The sequence below is a fragment of the Crotalus tigris genome, unplaced genomic scaffold (assembly GCF_016545835.1).
Source record: "Crotalus tigris isolate CLP2741 ecotype Arizona unplaced genomic scaffold, ASM1654583v1 scf7180000024310.2302065, whole genome shotgun sequence".
Classification (NCBI taxonomy): domain Eukaryota; kingdom Metazoa; phylum Chordata; class Lepidosauria; order Squamata; family Viperidae; genus Crotalus; species Crotalus tigris.
Window position 1 is genome coordinate 88,070 of NW_024100482.1, and position 24,452 is coordinate 112,521.

Sequence of the window (24,452 nt, forward strand, 5' to 3'; positions counted from 1 at the left end):
GCTTGCAGATGTCATTGCCAGGATTTCAAAATGCACTTTATGTTCAAAATAAGATGCAACTGCAACTGAATCTGAATGAAAGATTAAGAACCCGAGAACTACATTCTGCCATCACCAGAGGCTGAACTTTTTGGTTTTGGATTAGAGTCAACAAAAGCCAAATGCAGTCTAAACACATTTACATTAAGGTTTATTTTTGCAAACACTATAGAAAGTTTGCATCAGTAAATATGGGTGATTTGCTGCCAAATTTCTTAAAGCAAACTTGCAGTATTCCAGGGTTCACAGAAATGAAGCTGTGTGTATAATATGTACAGTAGCCCAACAGTCATAAGCTATGTTTGCTAACGGTGCAAGCAACAAGAAACTGAATCAATTGCTTATGCTTCATTAAGCATTTACAGGTATTCCTTACTTATTTACAACCACAGCTGGGACCACTATAAGTCACTGTGGTCATAAGTCAAATCAGACTTAACTTTTATGACAATTTCTACAGCAGTCAGTAAGCATGTCACGGTTATTTAGCAAATCACACAGTTGTTAAGTGAATCATATGATTGTTAAGCAAATCCAGCTTCCCAGTGTTTGCCAGAAATCAGCAAAACAAGGTTGAAAATTGTTAACAGGTGAACAGGACACTATAACTAGTTGTAAATGCATAGTTGCCAGGGGTCTGAATTGTTATCACATAACCATGGAAGGTGATATGACAGTAGTAAGTACACATTGTAAGTCACTCTTTCCAAGGCCAGTGTAACTTTGAACTGTTATGAAACATCTGGCTGTAAATTGAGGACTACCTTTATACATATTTACGCTGTAGGAACCATGGACAATAAACCAATTGCAGATTCATTATGAAATAGCATTTGCATCTTTAAGACTTCAATCTTACCTAGAAAAGATCTGAGCCTGTTGTTGCTTCTTTCTGTGTGTGTGTGTGTGTGTGTGTGTGTGTGTGTGTGTGTATAAGAAAGAGAAAGAGTGTGTGTGTGTATGTGTGTATGTATGTGTGTGTGTGTGTGTATCTATATCAGGGGTTTTCAAACTTGGTCCTTTTATGACTGAGTGCCTGGCTGAAGAATTCTAGGAGTTGAAGTCCACAAGTCATAAAAGGGCCAGGTTTGAAGACTCCTGATCTATATCCATCCTTGGTACACAGGGTCATAATATAATAATTTGGAATACTTGATGATGATAATAACTTAGACCACATGATCCAGGTATACTTGCTTTCTTCCAAGTAATCAAATCTCTTGATTTAGTTTATTGTTTCAAGATTCCCATCCTTTCAATTTGTCCTATATAGGAATGTATTTATTGCATCTGTACTCATTGGCACCTCATCTCCATTTACCATTATTCATTCCATTGGTATATCCCGAATTTTCCAAGGACCCCACCTATTTATAGACATGTTTCAGGCATAAAACATCTACAGTAAGTAATAAAACAGCAATATGCCAATTAAGATACTGCAAAAATGACAACACTCATAATGCAAAAAAATATTGTAACAATCAGGTCATCATCATATTGCCAGAGCAATCATTAACCAACATAATAAATTAACAATGAGGGCAATATGTTACAGAGGACGTTTTCCCAGCAATAAATCCCATCTCTATCAATTTCTCTGTTTACAGGAGGAAATGCAGGAGTGCCCATCAAGAAAAAGCTGCTGAAAGAGAAAGCTCAGAGGCAGCAGAATTAAACAATAAACTTTTTGTTTCTCTGGTGTAACTCAGGAGGCCGATTCAAGAAGCACCCATTTGCATTCCAACTGGAAGGCAGAGGAAATAAGATTTCAAAGTATAACCTTTCTCTCTCCCCCAGTCAATTTGAAATATACGTCCTGAGGGTTGCTCTATTAGCATTTTACTTTTAGACATCAGTGTGTGTCAGTAAATTTTCAGTGGCCTCTTGCTAAATCCCATAATCGCTGCCAGTGTCTTAATTCATTGATTCTTTTGCAGACACAACTGGGTTTATCTATGTCACAAAGGACAGATTAAGGTCAAAACACATTTTGCCAGCACCACTGATTAATTCGCTGCTCACATGCTAACATCAATATGAATCCTGTTTTTTTTTTATTTTAAACTTTTTAGGTTTTTTTGTTAAAAGATGGCTTTGATCAGCTCAAGAGAAGAGCAGTTATCAGATTGGGAATGTAATCCAATATTAGTATAAGCGAGAGTTTTTATAGTATAATAGTGAGACTTGATATGTGCAGAGAAGAACAACAAAGATGATTAGGGGACTGGAAGCTAAAATATACAAGGAATGGTTGCTGGAATTGGCTATGTCTAGCTTAATAAAAAGAAGGACTAGAGGTGACATGATAGCCGTGTTCCAATTCTGTGGGGGCTGCCACAAAGAATAGGGGGTCAAGTCAGGACAAGAAGCAATGGATGGAAACTAATCAAGGAGAGAAGCAACATAGAACTAAGGAGAAATTTCCTGAGAGTTAGAATAATTAATCAGTGGAACAACCTGCCTCCAGAAGCAGTGAATGCTCCAACACTGGAAGTTTTTAAGAAGAGACTGGACAGCCATTTATCTGAAATGGTATAGGGTTTCCTGCTGAGTAGGGGGTTGGAATAGAAGACCTTGAAGTTCTCTTCCAACTGTTATTACCTGCATGTTATTGTGTTATCTCTGGATAGATATCATCTGAGGATACAAAGTATGCTCCAGTAATTAGCAGGGATCACATAGTGCATTTAAATGCATTATATTTGCATCTCTCTCTAGTTCTATTTCTGTATAACAGAAAACAGCAGTCTCATCACATGTTGTCTATTTTCTTTGCAGATGTCATCAGAGTGACATTGGGAAGGGAGGAGGGATCATTTGAGGCTGGCTCACATCTCTGGATTCTGGTGGCATATTAACACAAGGAAAACATTCAGAAATAAAATAAAATACTGCAGAACATTACATCAAATTGAGATGAAGAAATTTCCTGATAGAACAGTTATTCAGTGGAATGTTATGGGTACTCCATGATTAGAGGTATTTAAGATGAGATTGACAGCCATTTGTCTGCAATGGTATAGGATCTCCTGCCCAAGCAGGGGGTTGGACTAGATTCTAGAAGATCTCCAAGGTCCCTTCCAAATCTTTTATTCTGTATTCTATAAAAGACTTTTGTACAAAATCTGCATTGGTAAAGTTACCAACGGGACTGTTTTAAAAGAGTCCTTCAGTTCACTGACACTTTGATCGAATCTCCTTCCTTGAAGGATATTTGGAAATCAAAGTTGGGACGTGCGTCAAAGCAACAAATTGAATTAGTTTATTTTGGAGTTTTACAGATGCAATGGCTTTCTGGGTGTCTTCCAAGCAATATGTAATGCTGCAGCTTCAATTCCATATTTGGAGAAAGTTTTTTGGCCATGAAATTCTCTGCCTTCCAAAGTCTTCACGGCATTGGTTTGAATCCACTTTCTCAACTCTAAACGTCAAGAAATGTTAATGTAATGATACATGTTGGTGTTGGTTTTGACAACACAACACCTACAGTTCAGCTCTCAGAATTCTGCATATGGCCTCAATGCAATACCTGCTCTGGGTTCAAACCTTACTTTTAAATTCTGTGTAATTTGAGTGAACTTAAACCTCTCAACAGTGAGTGAGTCAGTTTGCTAATGCTTACAAGAGCTGCTTGAAAAACAAAAATAGGGGTGACGAGTGACAAAACTCCAAATGATTTGCTCTGTGACCTCGCTGTTTATGACACTGGTCCCTTCTGATAGCTAATAGAATATGGCCAGCAAGTCAGGATCCTGACACAAAACAACTCCTGCCGGTGATGAAATGGTCCTTTCCAAGAGGGACCAACCTTTCAAATAACTATGCCAACCTTCTGGGCCAGTGTTTCTCAACTTTAGCAACTTCAAGATATATGGACTTCAACTCCCAGAATTTCCCAGCCAGCTATGAGTTGAAGTTCACATATCTTAAAATTGCCAAGGTTGACAACATTGCTCAGGGCACTTCAGAAACCCCAGAGATCAGAGGAAGTAAAGTCACCAGGGCAGGTCAATGAGCATGCTTTCAAATCCTGCTCCGAATAGACCAAGATTTACAATGGATTCTGGCAAGCTCAAGTCATTCCTAGCAGGTACCTACAGTTTTTCAATGCAGAATGCCTTGGACTCAATTCATAACACTTTAGCCTGATGTCATAGTTGTTACATAGCTTACATCCTGTAGTTCCTCTGCATTACTATTTCAGCATGGGTATATGCTCACAATATCACATGTGCCTCTCTTTGCAAGGATACACTAGAATCCAATTGCTAATCCCAATGGAATCTTAAGGAAGGAACTTTTCAATATACAAAGTGAGAAACTATGTTGATTTGTGCAATGAAACAAGAGGAGGACAATAGAAGTCTGTCTGTCTGTCTGTCTCTCTCTCTCTCTCTCTCTCTCTCTGTGTGTGTGTGTGTGTGTGTGTGTGTGTAATAGGCAGATTTTCTCTTTGACTAATACAAAAAATAAGACTATTAAATTATTTCTGAGATGCTTTTGGAAAGACTTAAAGGATGGCTATCGGTTATAGGACATAGGAATATCTTTGTATCTGGCCAGAACACATTTCCATCAATATTTATTAACTATATCTAGTGCTCATAAATTGGAATTTAGCAGCCAGGAGAATTTCCATGAGAACTGAGCTCCTCCCCCCCCCTTATCTTTAAACATGAAATGCATATACACCAATCATAACTTTGCACAAAGCATTACATTCAATACTTTTTCTTGTTTGCTTTCTTTTAAATAAGAACAAAGGGAAGAAAAGTGGTCAGGAGTGCTGAGAAATGGAAATTACAAAAACATTCATCAGGCAAAAGGTAAAAACAGACCTTCAAAGAAGAGCTCAGCTGTTCTATCAGGTTTCACCTGGTCCCGTGATCGTTATGCAAACTAACTTTGTCGCAACAGGGATTGATGCACTGAGGAAGTTTACACAAGTCATGTGTTTCTTGCACAGCAGATTCAGGAATCTAAGTTCAAGTACAGAGGCTTGGGAAATCAGAGTGCATTTTTATGTGCAAGTGCAGAGGGGGAATCAAAAGTCCTTGTGTTTTGTTTTTTTTTAAGGAGGAAGAATTTTTCTAATATTTGAAAAACTTTCTTCTCACCTAAGGTGCATGTATTGTATTATCACCTGGTCCAAGGCTGGGAGAGAGAATGTTTCTTTGAAATATTTATACCTACATCACCTACAGCACTACATCACCTGTCTTCATACTTTTAAGCCTAAATTCAATCCCTGATAACCTCGACATTCAAATATGTCACTTGATAGGTTAAAAACATTCTTTCCCACAAGAATGAAACTTCAAACACAATGGTGTTTGAACTCAGAGGTTTTCTATAAATTATGTCAGTGGTGGCGAACCTATGGCACGGGTGCCAGAGGTGGCACTCAGAGCCATCTCTGTGAGCATGCACGCCGTCGCCCCAGTCCTAGGCCTTCAGCTGGGTTTTATAAAACCTTTTCGCTTTAGGCCTCCACCGCCGTGTACAAAAAAAAAAAAAAAAGTTCAATCAGTCAATTTCAACTTCTCGCGGGAAAAAAAAGATCTTGCAAAGTTGGAATTGATTGATGGAACTTTTTACTCCCACCCAGTCTGCTGTTACCACTACAGCCACTCCCACCCAATGGGCCACACCCACCCAGCACCCGACAATGCGTAAGTGGGTTTTGGGTTGCAGTTTGGGCATTCAGTCTCTAAAAGGTTCGCCATCACTGAACTATGTTTTAGGGCAGGGGTCTCCAAATGTGATAACTTTAAGACTTGTGAACTTCAATTCCCAGAATTCCTCAGCCAGACATGCTGGCTGGGGAATTCTGGGAGTTGAAGCCCACAAGTCTTAAAGTTGCCAAGTCTGAAGATCCGTGTTCTAGGGAGCAAACTCTAGGCCAGGGATGACAAACTCACTGTGTCACGTGACGTGTTGTGACGTATCATGACTTTTTTCCCCTTGCCGGAGCTGGGGTGGGCATGGCTTCCATGTGACGCATCCGGTCCGTAGGCCAGCAGTTTGAAACCCCTACTCTAGGCTTCTTCTTCACAACCTTCCAAATTAAGGTCCTTTGTGGCTTTCTTGAAGGACTTGAGAGGTGGCTGAGAGATTTTCTGTAACGGCTTCATCTAATTTAGGAACCATTGGTTTCCGCCTCACCAGTCTCATCTCCTTATCACATTCATGTCAGAGAGCTAGTCATAACTATGAGCTGTCATATCAGCTCATAGTTCATACTCTAAATCAGGGAGAGACAACCTTTTTGGCAGGTGGACAAACTAGAAATTTGGTAACATCTGTGGCTGCACTCAGAAGATGGATGCCACTGAAGGCCATTACAAAACATCCATTAACCAGGAAGTAAATTAATAAGTTTTACTATTTACTTTTTGCAGTTTGTTCTGGATAGAGGGAAACAAAGAGAATTCTAAGATATATCCAGCCACAACTTTTATTAGATATCTCTAATAAATCTATCTCTAAGACTATCTATCACCAGAATATACAGCAAATATGTTAACATTTTCCACTGAACACTTAACTCTTCCTGCTCTGAACTGTAGGATGAAATTGCCATTGAATTAGTTAAAACTTTTCTTTCAATATGCCAAAGCTTTCATTCCCCAGATATTCTGAATGTGCAAATATTTCATTTTTGTTCATTCACTTTAACTGACCTAACACTTCCAAGAAAACCCACACTCTGGCCATCACCAGGACACATAAACCACAAACACATTTTGCAAATAGGGATGAAACAGCTATTGTAAGAAAACATGGAGTGATTCGGATTAAGCATAAGGAGAACATAGGTCATCACCAGCAGGGCAAAAATGCAAAAATGGAAGAACATATGTTAGACCTGCTCTCCACCATGGATTCCCATGATCTTTAATGACCCAATACTAAGATGATGAGGTAATATGTGCCACGATGTTCCGAGAGATTCATAAAATTTCCTCTCCAACTGTTTATCGTTTCAACTGAGCATGTCAAATTGGAATGAGACAGAAGAGGAGAAAGGACATATAAACAATGTATCCAGAATGTTTGGTCACTGTATCCCTTTCCTCAGCAAATATAAGTTAATCCAAGGCCAGGTCCTAAGAGAGAAAAAATAAATAAATCCTGAATCTGTCAACAAGGTTTTCAGAACAAACTTTGCTAACCCAGAAACCCACTACAAGGCTGATATATGAGCCTGTCACCATTTGAATGTCAAACAATTTAACATTTCTAAACAGTAGACAGCCAGTTTTGTCCAGTGGTTAAGGCACCAGGCTAGAGACCATGAGTTCTAGTCTGTCCTTAGGCATGAAAGCCATCTGGGTGATTTGGGGCCAGCCGCTCTCTCTCAACCTAACGCACCTTACAGGTTTATTATGGGGAAAATAGGAGAATGAAGGAGAAAAGAAGGTGTGTTTCGTGGCTTGAGTTACCATACTTATACCAAGTAATGAAGGTGGGATAAAAGTCTAATAAATAAATATGGCCATCAAAGATATATGGCCATCAGTGTATATGCACAAGCCCTCCAACAAGTTCAGATCTTGGCTAAGGGAGAGAGACCGTGGTTCGGTGTGCAATATGCCACGCTATCATATTGGGGAGACCCGGGTTCACATCCACCCTTAACCATGGCAATTCATGAGTTGACTTGGGCCAATCGTTTATTCTCAGCCCAATTAACTCACAGGGTGGTTACAGAAATAAAATGTAGATAGATAGATAGATAGATAGATAGATAGATAGATAGATAGATAGATAGACAGACAGACAGACAGACAGACGGTAGATAGGTATAGACCAGTGGTTCTCAACCTGTGGGTCGGGACCCCATTTGGGCTCAAATGACCATTTCACGGGGGTTGCCAAACAATGCAGTCTGCCATTTTTTTCCCTTTTCCTTAGCTGGGCTACTCCCTTTTATTCTATTGGCTTTTGAAAGCCAATAGAATAGACTCTCTTGAATAGAGTCTAATTCTATTGGCTTTCAAAAGCCAATAGGAATGGTCCAGGCTGTCTCTGCCCTGCTGAGCCAGCCAAAAGTCCCATTCTGCAAACGGTGCTGCACCAGTTGAGTAGACCTAGACTTATGACTGGTTGAGTAGTCCTTGACTTACGACCGGTTGGGGGTCGCGGCATTAAAAAGGTTGAGAACCACTGGTATAGACAGACATATCACTACACATTTGATTAAAAGGTGTTAATTTTTTTAAAATTGTCCAGACCTTTGCAATAAACTTTTCTAAATTGTGCTCCTTGAATGCATATCAAATCAGAACATAAATTAGAATCTCAGCCACTTTGACTGGATAGAGGACCAAAAAAACCCACCTTCAGGTGGATTTTTTCCAGGTGCTTTAACAAGAGACTGAAAGGGAAGAAATCTTGTGTGCATACCGTGCTCTGTAATCCTGCACTAAAGCATTTTCTCTATAGCTTCAAGGATTTTTTAAGCCATTCATTTGGTATGGTGAAATATTAAGGTTTTCCCTTATAACATCAAGGATTTTAAAGCCATAAATTCAGTATGGGGAATTATTAAAATATCCCTTATCACACAAAGGATTAAATGGCTGAATGCACCACCCTTTAATCCATTCCCCTAAATATAGGCCTTGCAATCACATCATGGAACAGAACGGCAATGAAACGTATGGGGTGAGGAGGGGAAAAATGACACACTTTTCAGAAGGTTAAATGTTAAGCCAAAAACAAAACAAAACAAAAAGAATCAGGGATACTTGATGCTTCTCTTCCAATGCAGGAGCAGAGTGGATGTCCTGTTATAAACTGAAAGATAACTGGTATATATGCTGCCAAAGCAAACACCAAACTTTACAAAATACAAGATAACAGAATTGAAAGGGACCTTGGAGGTCATCTAGTCCAACCCCCTGCTCAAGCAGGAGACCGTATGCCATTTCAGACAAATGGCTGTCCAATCTCTTCTTAAAAACCTCCAGCAATGGAGCACCCAGAACTTCTGGAGGCAAGCCATTCCACTGGTTAATTTTTTCTAACTGTCAGGAAATTTCTCCTTAGTTCTAGGTTGGTTCTCTCTTTGATTACTTTCTACTTATTGCTTCTTGTCCTTCCTTCAGGTGCTTTGGAGAATAGCTTGACCCCCTTCTTCTTTGTGACATCCCCTCAAAGATTGGAAGACTGCTACCCTGTCATCCCTATTCCTTCTCTTCATTAGACTAGACATACTCGGTTCCTGCAACCATTCAGCGTATGTTTTAGCCTCCAGCCCCCTAATCATCTTTGTTACTCCAAGAAGGAGAATTTAATTTCAATTAAATAATTGCACCCTGCCTTAGATGGTTATATGCATTATGGCAGATAGATGAATAGAAAATTAGGCAAAACACTGAAAAAGACAAAAGTGCAAATAATGACTGAGTAACATCCAGAAAGTCTGCAGGTTCTGGAAAGTCCAACTGAACTGGGTTAAATCCAGGGGAAGAGACAGCAAAATTTGTTTCAGTTCCCCCTAGCAAACAATTCCTTCCAAGCTCAGGTTAATACATCACAAATCAAGCAACTTTGCTTTCAGATATCGAACTGATTCAAAGTTCCCAAGCTTCTTGGCTCTCTTTCTCCTGTCCTTTTGCTGCAGAGAGATGCCAATCGCTCCTCACAAGGTCGGTCAACCTGCACTTGGGTGTTGCTTATGTAACAGCTCCATAATCAATGTGGAAAACCCACTTTTACACACAGACTTTGCCCTTGGAAAACGCCTGGCAGAAACAACATGCTACTCAAAGCAGAATTAATTAGAAATTAATACCACTAGGAAGGAAGCTATATTCAGCCCCATTAGAGAGGTTTGTTTGAGAGCTTTTTTGCATTAAAGGAGTGTTAAAGCCCTTCCATTCCTTTCCTCCCTCCCTCCCTCCCAGGAAAGCACTCAGTAATAAGAGGACAAATAAGGGTGTGACATTGTCATTGAACTTAAGCAGGTCACCAACTGCACAGATGTTCTTCTCTATCCCACCCCACCTCGTCCCACTCCACTACATCCTATAGTCATTCCTAACAGGTAGGGACATGTTTGGGAAGAATGCATTTGCCTTCTTCCTGTTCATTTCCACCAGACGTTTGTATACGAAGAGACAAAATACTCATACAATATTAAAACTTGCTCCAAGGAAGTGAGAATGTATTTGCACTCAAACCCATGTGCTACATCTTGCAAATTCCTAATTAAGGCTATGTGAAATACTGTTCGGTTTTGGTCAGAGAATATTGAAAGCAAAGGATGGGGAAGGGAGGAGAAGGGGAGGAAATAAGATCTTCTTTACCACTCTAAGTACAATAACAGGGAGTGGGGGGGGGGGTCGCTCCCCTCTCCCAAACTTCCTTTGGCCTCCTTAACCACGGAGAAGCTTTTGGCAAGGACGACAACTGACAACACACACAGAAACAGGGATTCTTTCTGGATTAAAGATGCCACTGTCTTTCTAAATTTAACAAATGTGAATTAGCAAGGTGCTTGACATTCACCTTTCCATGAGCAGAGCCAAAATAAGATGGAAAAGTCTGTAATGCAATAGTTGACGTAAGGATTTGGAAATGCCATGATCTGAAAATTGGACTTAAGGACTGAATATATGACAGGAAGAACAGACTATCTGTAAGCTTGTCTTACAAGCTCAGCATTTCTAGAAGATTTCCAGGGTACAAACCTTTATTTAGTTGTTTGCTATTTGTTCAATTTATATGACCACCCATCAGTGATTTAATCAAATCATTCACACCCCTACCAGTCTCCTTACACTTTCGATTGTGGGGGAAAACCAGCCAGAGCCATTCTGGAACCAGGTGACCCCCAAATCTAATGAATAAAACAGAAATAAAATAATACAATAAAATAATACCATTCCTGCACCTCTAACGGTGGCATCCAAATCAGAAATTAAGCCAACCATACTCACTGCCATTCTCTTAGAAAAACATCACTACTGCTAGGGTTTTTTGAGGTTCAGGCATTTTCCACTACAATCACCAGACAAATAACCTGCACAAAAAAATAACCCATCTGCAACTGTGCATGTGCATTTATCATTGCTTTTAACCCACATTTCATCTAGAATCTCCACAACCACAGTACAGTTGCCAGATGCTATAGATCAGCGGTTCTCAACCTATGGGTTGCGACCCCATTTGGGGTCGATCGACCATTTTACGGGGGTCGCCAAACAAGGCGATCCGCCATTTTCCCCCCTCAGGGGGCGGCGCCGCGCATGCGCGGCATGTTTGTGTGACAGGGGTCGCCGTCACACAAACGTTGAGAACCACTGCTATAGATGTCTTTAAGCTAGCATTGCCTCCTGCAAAATTAATTTATCTACAAGCTGAAGAAACTGGCAAATTAACATGCATTTGCTTATTGGAGTTGAGGTTGTTGCATTCTTTCTGGAGAGCCTTGGGTTTAACGGGCCTCTAATCTCCCTGGCTGTTGTGTTCTAACACAGAGTTAAATTAGCTTTGTAAAACCGCAGGTCACATTTTACTCTTCCACTCTTCCATCCCATGACTTGGATAATGCTGGAGGTACTTCTCTCCTATAGCATTCTTTGCTGGGTGAAAGGAAGACCCAGGATATTTATTTAAATTAAATAAAGTCCTTTATTGCTAGCCCCTTTACTCCTTTGCATTAATTCTATGCATTTGCCTGCATGCAGCTTCGGATCACCTATGGAGATGATGCTAATGCTTAAATACAGCACTGGAGTTAAATGTTTAACGCTTCAGCCTTGCAGTGTCTCCTTTCCACTTCCCCCCTCCTCTGAAGTTTCCACTATGAGAAAGATTAAAGGCTAAGCCCACAACTTGCTGAGCCTGGAAAACAACTGGCAGCCAGCATGGAACTTTCAATATTAAGAATGACACATAAGATAGAATAGAGTAAAATAAGCCAGTAACTCAAAGAGGCACAATGTGTGCGCTCCCCATAAAGATTTGAAGGTAGCTCCCCTCAAGCCCATTAAAGAATTATCACCAAATATCACAAGGCAGAGAAATAATTAACTACATGGGGAGCTAAAACGTCAACGGTATGATCATTAATTCGGTTTTAATTCAGCTTTTAAAATAAAATAGGTTTTTCCTCTTGCTGGCCTCACCCAGTGCCAAAGCACACTTCGTTCACAAATGTTGCACTTACCTACAAAAAGCTTCTCCTTGTTGCCATAGGCAGGCAACTCATGTTGGCATTGGGCAAATATCATCCAGCACCTGGGTGTCAACTGAGAGCAAACTGAAGCAGATGCTAAGGGATTCCTATTAGCTTTCCATTCTAGGTTAGACAAGGCCCAGTTACAGTACAAAAGTGATCCTGGCTTGGCAGGGGAAACCTCACAAGGCTACCATCCCACCTTGGAGGACCCCCTCACTTATCCCTGTTTGACCCTTCCTGTTCCCCAGTTTCAGTTTTATTTATTTAGTCCATTGTTGGGGCTGCCCAACTCTTCAATAGCTCTGGGTGGCTTACATACAAGAAAGAAAAATCATATATGTATATATCTATACATGTAAAAAAAAAACCTGGCCAACTGAAAGAACAATACAGGTAGTCCTTGTTTAGTGACCATTCAAAGTTACAACGGCAGTGAAAAACGTGACTTAGGAATGTTTTTCACGGTTACGACCTTGGCAGCATCCCCATGATCATGTGATTAAAATTCAGATGTTTGGCAACTGGTTCATATTTGTCTGAAATAGTACAGGGTTTCCTGCCAGAGCAGGAGGTTGGACTAGAAGACCTCCAAGGTCCCTTCCAACTCTATTATTCTGTCGTTCTGACTATGCCCCAGCTTTTTATAACATCAAACGGTTTGCAAAGGTATCACAAAACAACCCGGAGCAAAAAAAGCATGCTTAGAAATGCCGAAATGCAGGGGAAGAAGACCACAGCACAGATAAATTTTGTAACACCAGTGAGGAAGGAGAAACAGTTGGCAGATCTGCCCAGCTTGCTTGAGTCAAGACAGCAAGATTAACATGGTAGCCAGCGTGCTGAAAGAGGACTAAATGGATCAAAGTTCAAATCCCCACCTTGCCCCAAAGCTTGGTGACAGATTTGGGGTCAGGTACTCTTCTCCCCTCTTGCAAAATAGTTATGAAGATTAAAGGAGTACAAAGAACTACACACTAACTATCACAACGAACCACATCTGCAAGAGGAAGGAAAAGTAAAAAAAAAGTCAAGATGGTGGAACCACATCTGGATGCATTCCCCCACCCTTTTGTATATACACGGACAAAAGGAACAAGGTTAGACATGCATCGCAGTGTTGATCTTGACTTTTTTATGGTTTCCTGTGGTTCCAACTCTTTGAAAAGTAGAATTTCGGGATAAATGAAATCAGAATCTGCAAAAAAGAGTTGCATTGCTATAGCTAAGTCAGCCCTTCAAGACTGAGCCAGACACTATTTTGACTAAGGATTATTGAAACTGAAGTCCACAATATTTTTTTTAATCTATCTGGTTGGGGGAGGACGATATAAATGAATAGGCATTATTATTCTCAGGAAGTAACCTTCTCTATACAGTACAGTATCCATAAAGAAGATATTTACTGCTAGGTCACAACTGGGCACTGACAGATTATAGCAGAAAGCCCCCTTAAGCTGGCTCTTTAATCATGACTTCTAGAGGATCGATTTAAGTATTTTTTTACAGTTAACATTATGGCTTTCATCCAGATGTCCAAAATAGCTCTAAATTAGAAAGAGAGAGTTTTCAACACTTTTTAATATTCTGTACGTATATTTTAGCATGTGCTTCTCAGATATCAAACCTTTGAAATACAACACTTCTTATCAGTCATATGTTTTTCTATTCTTTTGGCACCTTCTATTTTTTAGTGCTGTAAATCTAATGCTGAGGTAGATGAGTGAAGCTTAATCATTCTCCTTGTTACTGATTCGGGAGTCCTTGACTTACAACCATTCGTTCAGTGACTGTTCAAAGTTCCAACGGCACTGAAAAAAGTGACGTAGGATGGTTTTTCACACTTACGACTGTCACAGCATCCCCATGATCACATGGTCAAAATTCAGAAGCTTGACAACTGCTGTGTATATATGATGGTTGCAATGTTCCAGAGTGATGGGATCACCTTTTGTGACCCACTGACCAACGAAGTCAATGAGCAAGCTAATTTCACTTAACAACCGTGTTACTAGCTTAACAACTGCAGGAATTCACTTAACAGCTGTGGCAAGAAAGGTTGTAAAATGGGGGGGGGGAACTCATTGAACAACTGTCTTGCTTAGTCACAGAAATGATGGGCTCAATTGTGGCAATACATTGAAGACTACAATTGTAATGTAGAGCTTCCCAAGGCAAAGGCCCCAATGCAGGCTGTCAGTTGTTGAACTTAGGGATTTCGGTGTGCAACTCTCTGTTCCTGCTATGCACTAGTACCAGGGGCAGGCAACCTTGGTCTTTTATGACTCATGGACTTCAACTCCCAGAATTCCTGAGCCAGCATGGCTCAACTTGGAATCCTCTCCCTTTTCCCTCAGCATGGCTGGCTCAGGAATTCTGGGAGTTGAAGTCCACGAGTCATAAAAGAGCCAAGGTGGCCTACCCCTGCACTACTGCAATACACTTGACTTCTAATAAAACTAGTAATGACTCGAAACTGATGAAAGAAAACTATACCGTTTTCAACAAATGGACCCAATGATCGTTTCTATTTAGAGCAGGGATGTCAAGCTCAATTTCACTGAGGGCCGCATCAGCACTGCGGTTGCCCTGGGGGGGCCGGAGGGGGGGGGCTGAGTGGGTGCAGCCTACTGGGTGGGCATGGCCAGTTTTACATCATTCACGTCAAGGGTGCCTATGGGGGCCTGGGCAGGAGTGGGACAGATCTGAGGGTCTCTGGCAGAAGGGGGTGGGACCGGGGCAATGCCAAGGAATGGTCCACTGGGCCAAGTGCCAAGATGGCCACCACAAAATTGTACATTGGCTCCCAGTTGGCCTGGGCCAGGGCCAAGGCAGCAGGGGCTGTTCCTTCACTGTTTCCAGAATGGCTTCGCGGGCCACATGAAACCACTTCGCGGGCCGCATCCAGCCCCCGAGCCTTGTGTTTGACATGTCTAATTTAGAGGATTAGATGGAGGCACAGGCTAAGAATGATCAAAACTGCAGTTTACCATAGCTTTGAATCTACCTAGATTGTTAAAGCCAATTCTATTGTTAAAATGAAACAGCTACTTGGGGCAACAGACTGGAAGAGGTGACAAATTAAGGACTAACCTTCTTTTACTGTGTTCCAAGCCTTCTATGAAGAACAATGACTAAAACTGTTGAGTCCTTGGCGCAAAGCAGATACGAGAAGCAGTTGGAGTTCTCAGTTTTCTTTATTCTGCGTTCAGCTTACAAGTAGATGGCTTCCCTTAAACTTCCCAAACGCTCGCAGCCTCTTATATAGGCAACTCCCAGGTAAATGTGTTACTTTTCCCGCGCCAGCACCCGCGCATGCGCACGGCGCTGGCGACAGCCTGTCTGGTCCCGGGCAGCCTTGCACCTGCCTGGGACTGCCTGCAAACGCCCGAGCCGTTTGCAAGGCTCGGGACATAACACCCCTTTCCCCCGGGCTGAAACTACTACCAACATATAATCATTTGTTCTATACAGCGTTCCGCTCCCCAGTACTTCCACTGTTTGCTGGCTTTTGCCTTGCCAGCAATGTTATATAATCCTCTAGGTACTTAGGAGATTTCTTTGCTCTCTGTGACCTTCTCAGCTCTGGTTTACTAGCAGGAGTTCCCTGACTGGAGGGAGATGTGAGCCTGTTCTCCTTATTTTGTCTTGGTGCCTTCCAAGGGCTGTGCCCTGATGCCTGGCCTGCTTGCTCGCCCACCGGGCTCGTCAGGCCAGGGCTTCTGTCACTTTGTGACCTGGTTGACCTGCCTAGCTGTAGACCCTCGGGCCCCCTGAAGTGATAGCCACTGCTGGGCGTCTCTGTTGAACCTCCTAGGTCCGTCCAAGACCTGTCAGGAGGTTGTCCATTCCCTGAACCCCGTTCTGTGTCCGGGCTTGTGTGGGTTTCTGTACTTTCCCAAAACTCAGTTACTCCCTGATTTGGGCTAGAGGTGTTGTAGTCGGGACTTGGTTCCTCGACCACCTCCCTGTATGTTTGACCCCCTGTAGGATTTGGGGTAAGGTCAGGCCAACCTTGGGGATTGTGTGCCAGCTCTCTTGCGGGGAATGATTTGTTGGGATGCCCCCGGGTATCCTCCGTGACTGGAGTGCTGTGTGATATGTGTGGAAAGTGAGTATGCCCCCGGGGTGACTCCCTGGCTGGAGTAGGCGTGGATGCCTGGTAGTTGGGTAGGCTCATAGAATTCTTGTTCGGAGCTCTCGCGGAACCCTGGAATGGGCCGTTTGTGGCTCCATCAGTGGAGATGGGCAGCAGCTCGTGCCCTTCCCTTTGCTCCAAAGGGTCCCCCTCCCCCCCTGGAAAAGACCCAGGAGTCTCAGCTGGAAGATGCCGCCTAGGGCGGAGTTGGTCGATGTGCCTGCGCAGGACACGACCGTTGTCCAGAGCTACCTCGTAGGATAGAGGACCCGTGACCCTGGAGACAGAAGCGGGGACCCATGTATGACCAGGCCCGTAATTGCGAGTCCAGACCGGGGCACCCTCAAGTAGTTGTCTAGGTGCCCTAGGATGTGAGGTAGATGAAGGCAATCTGTCCGGATGCAACCGGTCAAGTTTAGTAGTAAGTTGACGCCCCCAACGAAGTTCAGCTGGACTTCTCCCTGTAGAAGTGGACGGTGTGGTGCGATAAGAAAGGAGAAAGTCAGCCAACCTGTGATGCCAGTCCCCGTAGGTGAGTCTTTTCAAGGCGTCCTTTGTGATGCGCACCATGCGTTCAGCCATACCGTTGGTGGACGGGTGGAAAGGCGCAGACGTGGCATGACGAATCATGTTAGCCTGTAAAAAAGCTTGGAATTCGGAGGAAGTGAATTGAGGGCCGTTGTCGGACACAATGACATCTGGCAGCCCGTGTGCAGCAAAAATCCCCCTCAGTACCTGAATAGTCTTTGCAGTGGTGGTGGATGAGACAGGTACAACCTCAAGCCATTTCGAGTGGCTGTCAACAAGGACCAAGAAGAACTGGTCCTGAAAGGGCCCAGCGTAGTCAATGTGCACCCTAGACCATGGGGACTGTGTTTCCTCGCATCTGTGCATGGGAGCTTGGGGCATCTCTGGGCGAGATCGTTGGCACAGGTGGCATGCATGCACCTTAGCCTCAATATTTTTATCTAAACCAGGCCACCATAAGTGGCTGCGTGCAAGAGCGTTCATACGAACAATGCCAGGATGACCCTCGTGGAGGGATTCCAAGACCCTAGTCCTCATTGAGGTGGGAATGACAACTCTGTTTCCCCAAAGCAAACAACCCTGAGAAAGGGACAGCTCGTTCCTTTTGGACCAGAAACTCTGAAACTCAGGACTAGGGCAGTGCTCAGGCCACCAGACAAAACCCAGGAACGGACACGTGAAAGTGTGTGATCTGTACCTGTTTCAGCGGCAACATCCCTGGCACTAAGAGGGAGCTCGGGCAAGGCTTGGATTGATAGAATGTTGACAGCTGGCGCAGGGTCAGCTTCTACTACTGGCAGAGGCAACCTACTGAGGCCATCAGCATGGCCCATTTCTTTCCCAGGCTTGTGGAGTAAGAAAAATCATATGCAGACAAAAAAATAGACCACCTAAGCATTCTAGGGGAAATGATTTGGGGAGTCTGCTTACGTGTGGTAAACAGTCCCAGCAGAGGCTTATGGTCAGTGAAGACCGTGAACTGCCTGCCATATAGAAAATCATGGAATCTTTTAATTCCCGCAACAACAGCCAGAGCCTCCCTGTCTATCTGAGCGTAGTTGCGCTCGGCAGAAGACAATGTTCTTGAATAATATGCAACAGGAACCTGAGTTCCATCAGACCTGAGGTGGCTCAGGACAGCCCCAACCCCGTAAGGGGACGCATCACACGCGATGCACACAGGAAGAGACTCGTTGAAATGTGCAAGTACACTGTTAGAAGTGAGCAAGGCCTTGACTTCGTTAAAGCAGGCCTCATGCGTCTGTGACCACCGCCACACAGCTTGCTTGTCTAGTAGCCTGTGAAGAGGCTCAGCTACACTAGCTTTATGTGGAAGAAAAGAATTGTAGAAATTCAGGAGACCCAGGAAGGCCTGAAGTTCGGCCTTGGACTTTGGCCTAGGTGCTTCTAAAATGGCAGTTAGTTTGGATTCAGCAGGGTGAATTCCAGCAGCATCAATTTTGAATCCCAGAAATTCAGTAGAAGGCACCCCAATTTTGCATTTGTCTTTTTTGAGCTTGAGGCCTGTTTTCCTGAACCTTAACAGAACAGCCCTTAGCCTTTCAGCTAGAATGTGTGTGGAGTCTCCTGCAATTAAGACATCATCAAAGTAGGGGCAAACCCCCGGTATGCCCCGTTGTGTGTTTTCCATTACGCTTTGGAAAATCCCAGGAGCGACATTCACTCCAAACTGTAGCCTTTTTACCTTAAAGGCTCCCCTGTGGGTCACAATAGTCTGAGCTATAGCAGCATCATCATCAACAGGCAGCTGTTGATATGCTTGAGCTAGGTCAAGCTTTGCAAAAACGCGCCCCCCTTGAGGGAGGCCAGAATATGACTGACCACAGGAACAGGATAGGCATGTTGCTGCAATGCCTTATTCAGAGTGCATTTGTAGTCAGCACAAATGCGAATGTCCCCATTTGCCTTTAGAGGCGTGACAATGGGGGTCTCCCAAGGACTGGAATCAACAGGTTCTAGGATTCCCTGTTGAATCAGTTTGTCTAACTCAGTGTCAATTTTACTCTTTAAAGCAAAAGGGACCCTTCTTGCTTTAATTCTAATGGGAGTGACAGTGGGGTCTAGCTTTAAGGACACAGGGGGTCCTTTGAATGTGCCCAGCTGGGGGCTGAAAACATCTGCAAATTCTTTGCAGACTTCCTGTAGGTCGAGTGTTTGTAAACTGTTGAGTCCTGTGACGTGTATTCCCAGGGCCTCAAACCAATCGAGTCCTATGAGACTCGTTCGTTCACCCCCTACTACTAATACGTCTAGTGGACCTTCAAAACTCTTGTATTGCACGTTAAGGGTGGCCTCCCCCTTAACACACACTCTTGAATTTTGAAAATCTGTTAACACAATGTCAGAAGGCCTTAACTTGGCCTGAGTTCCACTACCGGAACAAATCTTCCTAAATGTATGCAAGGAGATGATTGAAAGGGCAGACCCTGTGTCTAGTTCCATAGTTAATGGAACCCCTTGTAGCTTCACCTTGAGTGACAGCTTTTTCTTAATGGGCTTGTGTGTGCCTGTCCTAAGGATGCTTCTTCGCGAAGCGCAAAACCCTACCCTATTCTGGCTGGGGAATCTGGTACCTTTCAGGCGCAGTTCTTCCTGAGGTTGTACCTTTCGTCGGCCCAGACACACAGCTGCAATGTGTGCTTGTTTGCCGCATGCCCGGCAGGTAGCGGAGCGGAACTTGCAGTCGGTTCTCCTGTGGCGACCTCCACAGCCGATGCACTTGAGCGGAGCTGAAGAGCTTCCCTTCTGATTTTCTTCCTTCGTGGGGTGGAGACGGTCGACTTCCTCGTCCGGATCCTCCTCGGAGTTTCTTTGGACGTCTTCCTGGTGCACGGATGCAACCTCTGGACTGTTTCTGATCGGCCGCATGTTCTTGACAGCGCCGCCTGCTGCTTCTTCTGCGGTGACTTCCCTTAAGGCATCTTGGTAGGAAAATTCTTCTTTAGCGAACAGTCTCTGTTGTAGAACTCGATGCCTTAACCTGCACACAAATCGGTCCCTCAGTCGTTCTTCGAGGTCTTTGAACTCGCAGTGCTTGGCGGCCTTCCGTAATGCGGCGATGAATTCTTTGGCCGACTCACCGGGCCGTTGATCCCTCTGCTCGAAGGTGTGGCGCCATGCAATGACGGACATCTTGGGGTGGAAGTGCTCCTTCAATAGCTTCTTCAGATCTGCGTAGCTGACAGACTCTACTGGAACAGGTGCTGCAAGGTTTTCTGCGATGTCGAAGGTGTCTTGACCGCAAACACAAAGCAGGGTGGCAGCCTTCAAGCTCTCTTCCCTCACTTGGTTTGCCTTGAAGTAGTTCTCCACCCTGGCTACGTATGACTCCCACCGCTCTGGATGTGAGACGTCGAATTCCGAAAGCCTTCCGATTTTCGCCATCTTCAGGAGACGGGTCTATCAGCCAGCCTACCCCCGAATGCACACTGGATTGGCGGGTAGCTGCCGAGTCGACGCCGTTCCGCCGCTCAGGACTCACTTGGGTAAGCTTACACTTCTTCCTTTCCAGGCGGTGTAAGGCAATCCCACCCTCGTCACCAGTGTTGAGTCCTTGGCGCAAAGCAGATACAAGAAGCAGTTGGAGTTCTCAGTTTTTTTTATTCTGCGTTCAGCTTACAAGTAGATGGCTTCCCTTAAACTTCCCAAACGCTCGCAGCCTCTTATATAGGCAACTCCCAGGTAAATGTGTTACTTTTCCCGCGCCAGCACCCGCGCATGCGCACAGCGCTGGCGACAGCCTGTCTGGTCCCGGGCAGCCTTGCACCTGCCCGGGACTGCCTGCAAACGCCCGAGCCGTTTGCAAGGCTCGGGACATAACAAAAACCATCATTGCTTTGATTCCAGATCAGTGTTTCTCAACCTTGTCAATTTTAAGACAGGTTGACTTCAACTCATAGAATTCTGGGAGTTGAAATCCACCTATCCTAAAGTTAAAGTTGAGAAACACTGCTCTATACTTTTCATTACAGGAAGAATGGTGTTTCAGACTATGCCAGAAAGTCCCTCTAGCACATCCCACCATCAGTGGTAGCATCAAATAAGCGAGGAAACATACATCTTTCACAAGTCATTTTCAGACAGTTGGAAGATCAGCCATTTCATGCTCAAGAACTTCCTTTACAAGGACTTCTGGAGACTGTTTACACCAGGTGAAACTCTTCATTATATGACTTCCTGAGAGTTGTGGACTTCAACTCTTAGGAATTCTGGAAGTTGAAGTCCACAGGTCATAAAGGGGCCATAGTTGCCCACCCCAATCTAGACTGAAGCATTCTAAATGTATAAGCAGAGGGCATAACATGGCAAAATCTTCTCCAATACAGGGGGGGAAAATCCTCATGTAAGAACTCATCAAGAGAAATTGGCTGAGTAAAAATTCTCCCCAACATATAATTTTCTCAAAAGATCCTTTCCCAGAGAGGTTTAATTCATGCCAGACCTCATTTCCAGTTCAAAGTATATTATGAACAGGCACAAAAGTATGTGATGGGATTCACAGTTTATGCTAATATGTAATTATTTTTAAAAAGATTTATTGAATATAAAGTATTGGTTGGGTTTATACATTATATGTATAAAAGTCAAAAGTCACGTTATGGTTCAATTTATTATACCAACCAAGCCACTGTGGCCTAGATCAGTGGTTCTTAATCTTTTTGAATGAATTGCCCCCTTGAGCCAATGAGGAAGTTGTCATTGCCCCCCTCCCCCAACATAACCTCTCAATCACAACATAGGAAATAATTCTTCAATTTATGCAAACACTTTTTTTGTTTTCTTTAAAATTGTCATCAGGACATATCGATGCAAATAATTTATTTCCAGTCTTTCCCCCCATATCTCTCATATTCTGGCCAATGGCGTGCTACTGTATGGGTAGAGGCTGCTGCGCAATGCGCATGAAGATAAGCAATGCGTCTTCACATATGTACGGCGTTCTGTACTGAAGCTAGCTGGAGGAACATTTGAAAACACAATTCAATCCACTAATAGCGAGCGATCTGATGTTTTTGTACGACAGATATACAACGATTCACTGTACGAAAAAGTCTCAAAAGTGTCCCCAAAACCTCTCGCTCCATCGCCCCCATATTGCCCCCTTTTCATTCCTTTACCCCCGTGTCTCCCCTTTTCGTTCCATCGCCCCCCTGAAAAATGAAATTGCCCCCTGGGGGGCAATTTCGCCCAAGTTAAGAACCACTGGCCTAGATGACCAATAATGACCTAACATCTGCATGATTTTAAGTAAAGACTAATCCATACATACAACATACTAAAGCAACCACAGTACATTGTCATAGAGTGATACTTAAAGTGGGTGAATTTACACATTAAAGTAAGTCATAAATCATGACTTACAAACCATAAGAGGTAGCTCATAAAAATAGTGTTCTGATTTGCATCCTGCACCAACCCATGATTTTCAGGGTCACCTTTTATTGTAAACTGAGCTCAACTCTTTTCTTCCTTGTTCCTTTCCATTTAATATTTCCGTTGACTTCAGAAACACAAATAACCACTTCAGACTTCCTTCAAAATCAACTTGTCATCTTCAGTTCCATTCTTTAACAGTGACAACTGTTCCAAAGACATATCTTTGTATTTGATATGTCTATCTTCTTTTCTACTTTTTTTCAGGTCCAGGGATTCAAGTTTTAGGGTGAGAAGCGGTGAGCACTCTACAATGTCAGCTAAGCCAGCATAAGCAAATGGGTTGGCACAGAACCAAAGCTAAACTTGCATCTGTATTTTATCTAAATTTATGCACATTATATATGGAGAACGTGATTACCTCCCCATCTACTTAAGCATTTTCTCCTCCTGTTATGTCAATGTTACACTTCAGCATTTGGTTTTTGAGAGGCTTTGAAAGTCACTTTCAAAGCTTATATATGGGAATGACATGCAAATCAAGGTTTTAGGTTGAGCATCAGTGTTAAAGATTATTTACCACGGTCAAATTTCTGTCCTATCTCTTTATTTTGTATCACTGAAAGGCAGGCTTTTCTACCCAACAAGTCTTTTAGACTAGATCTCTGCAATTTTAATAGAAATAGCACCAGCCTAAATGAGGGATGTTTGGAGAAACAAGTTAACACACATAAGCACACAAAGTGATCATCACAAAATCTATTTCCAAACTAAGAAAACAGTGAACATACAAACAGCGAACAAAAGTGCTATTTATGGCCACTGACCAACTCATCTCCATGCTGTTTTGGACAAACCACATTCATCCAATGTTGCTGTACTGGACTGATAGGGAGGCTGGCTGCATGAAAAGGCCTAGTTGCATTCAGACTCTGGTATCTGCCACGGCTGTATGCTTTGTTGATAAGACAACACTGCCCTCTTCTCAGGGATCCTCTGCCTTGGAGAGTTGATCACTGTATTTCTCAGAATTGCAAATGATTTTGTTGTGCTATAAACAGTCTAGATGTTTCCAGCACAATATACTTGGAAAGTTAGAGCTGTCAATCAAAACAATTATATTCCAATAGAAGTGAATATTTGCAGCTTAGAGTGGAAGTGTAAAGTTCTAGAACAGGGGTGGGGAACCTTGGCTCTTTTATGACTCGTGGACTTCAACTCCCAGAATTCCTAAGCCAGCATGGCTCAGCTTGGAATCCTCTCCCTTTTCCCTCAGCATGGCTGGCTCAGGAATTCTGGGAGTTGAAGGCCACAAGTCATAAAAGAGACAAGGCTCCCCACCCCTGTTCTAGAAGCTCTCAGAGCTTGGTTGTTTGTCTGCAGATGTTTTGTTACCCAACTATTTAACTCCATCAGTGTTAACTGTGGGATGTGTTGCACATCCACCCTAATATTAACTAATTGGGTAAAGAAACATCTCCAGGTAAACACCTTAGCTCAGAAAACACCAAGAACTTCACAACAAGTTATGTACGTATCACATAATCTTCAGGATTTTTCTTTCATGAAGAATTTTGAGTGAAAATGTTTCTACTGTTGCAGAGAAGTCTGTTTAGGGTCCCTTTAAAATAGCCGGAAAGCTTGGTACTGACAACTCCAGAGGACACCAAAGCAGCTCAAAGCATTATCTGAATATCAGTTGGGTAGATAAGCTGTTAAGTGTGTTCTACTGCTATTCAACTACAATGGTCTAAACCAGTGGTCTTCAAACTTGGCAACTTTAAGACTTGTGGACTTCAACTCCCAGAATTTCTCAGCCAGCGTGCCTGGCTGAGGAATTCTGGGAGTTGAAGTCCACAAGTCTTAAAGTTGCCATGTTTGAAGACCACTGGTGTAGATCAATGTTTCTTAATCTTGGCAACTTTAAAATGTATCAATTTTAGCACATCTTAAGGTTGCCAAGGTTAAGAAAGACTGGTCTGGACACATGTGCCATGGACTACACTCTTTCCAATAAAACAAAAAGTCACCCTGGGCCATCAGCAGAGGGGTTGAGAATGTGTGGAGAACCTATGGTCATATGTGGGCTTCCATGTAGCAGTTGGGACTTTCCAGGAACTTTCTACACCAAGATTTCATGTTATACTTAATCAGGGTTGG

The 24,452-nt window shown here is 43.1% G+C and overlaps 1 protein-coding gene across 3 annotated transcripts in view; it reads right to left on the reverse strand.

The window, feature by feature from the left end:
• EPS8 (epidermal growth factor receptor pathway substrate 8) overlaps positions 1 to 24,452 on the reverse strand; it is a 117,856-nt gene that overhangs the window by 85,712 nt on the left and 7,692 nt on the right. Inside the window, exon 1 of one of the 3 annotated variants that reach the window (XM_039324908.1) lies at positions 4,881 to 4,936. The exons of the other annotated variants lie outside the window; for them this stretch is intronic. The gene's annotated coding sequence lies outside the window, so the exon portion shown is untranslated. Of the gene's footprint in view, positions 1 to 4,880; positions 4,937 to 24,452 lie in introns of those variants that run through there. 3 annotated transcript variants of the gene reach the window in all.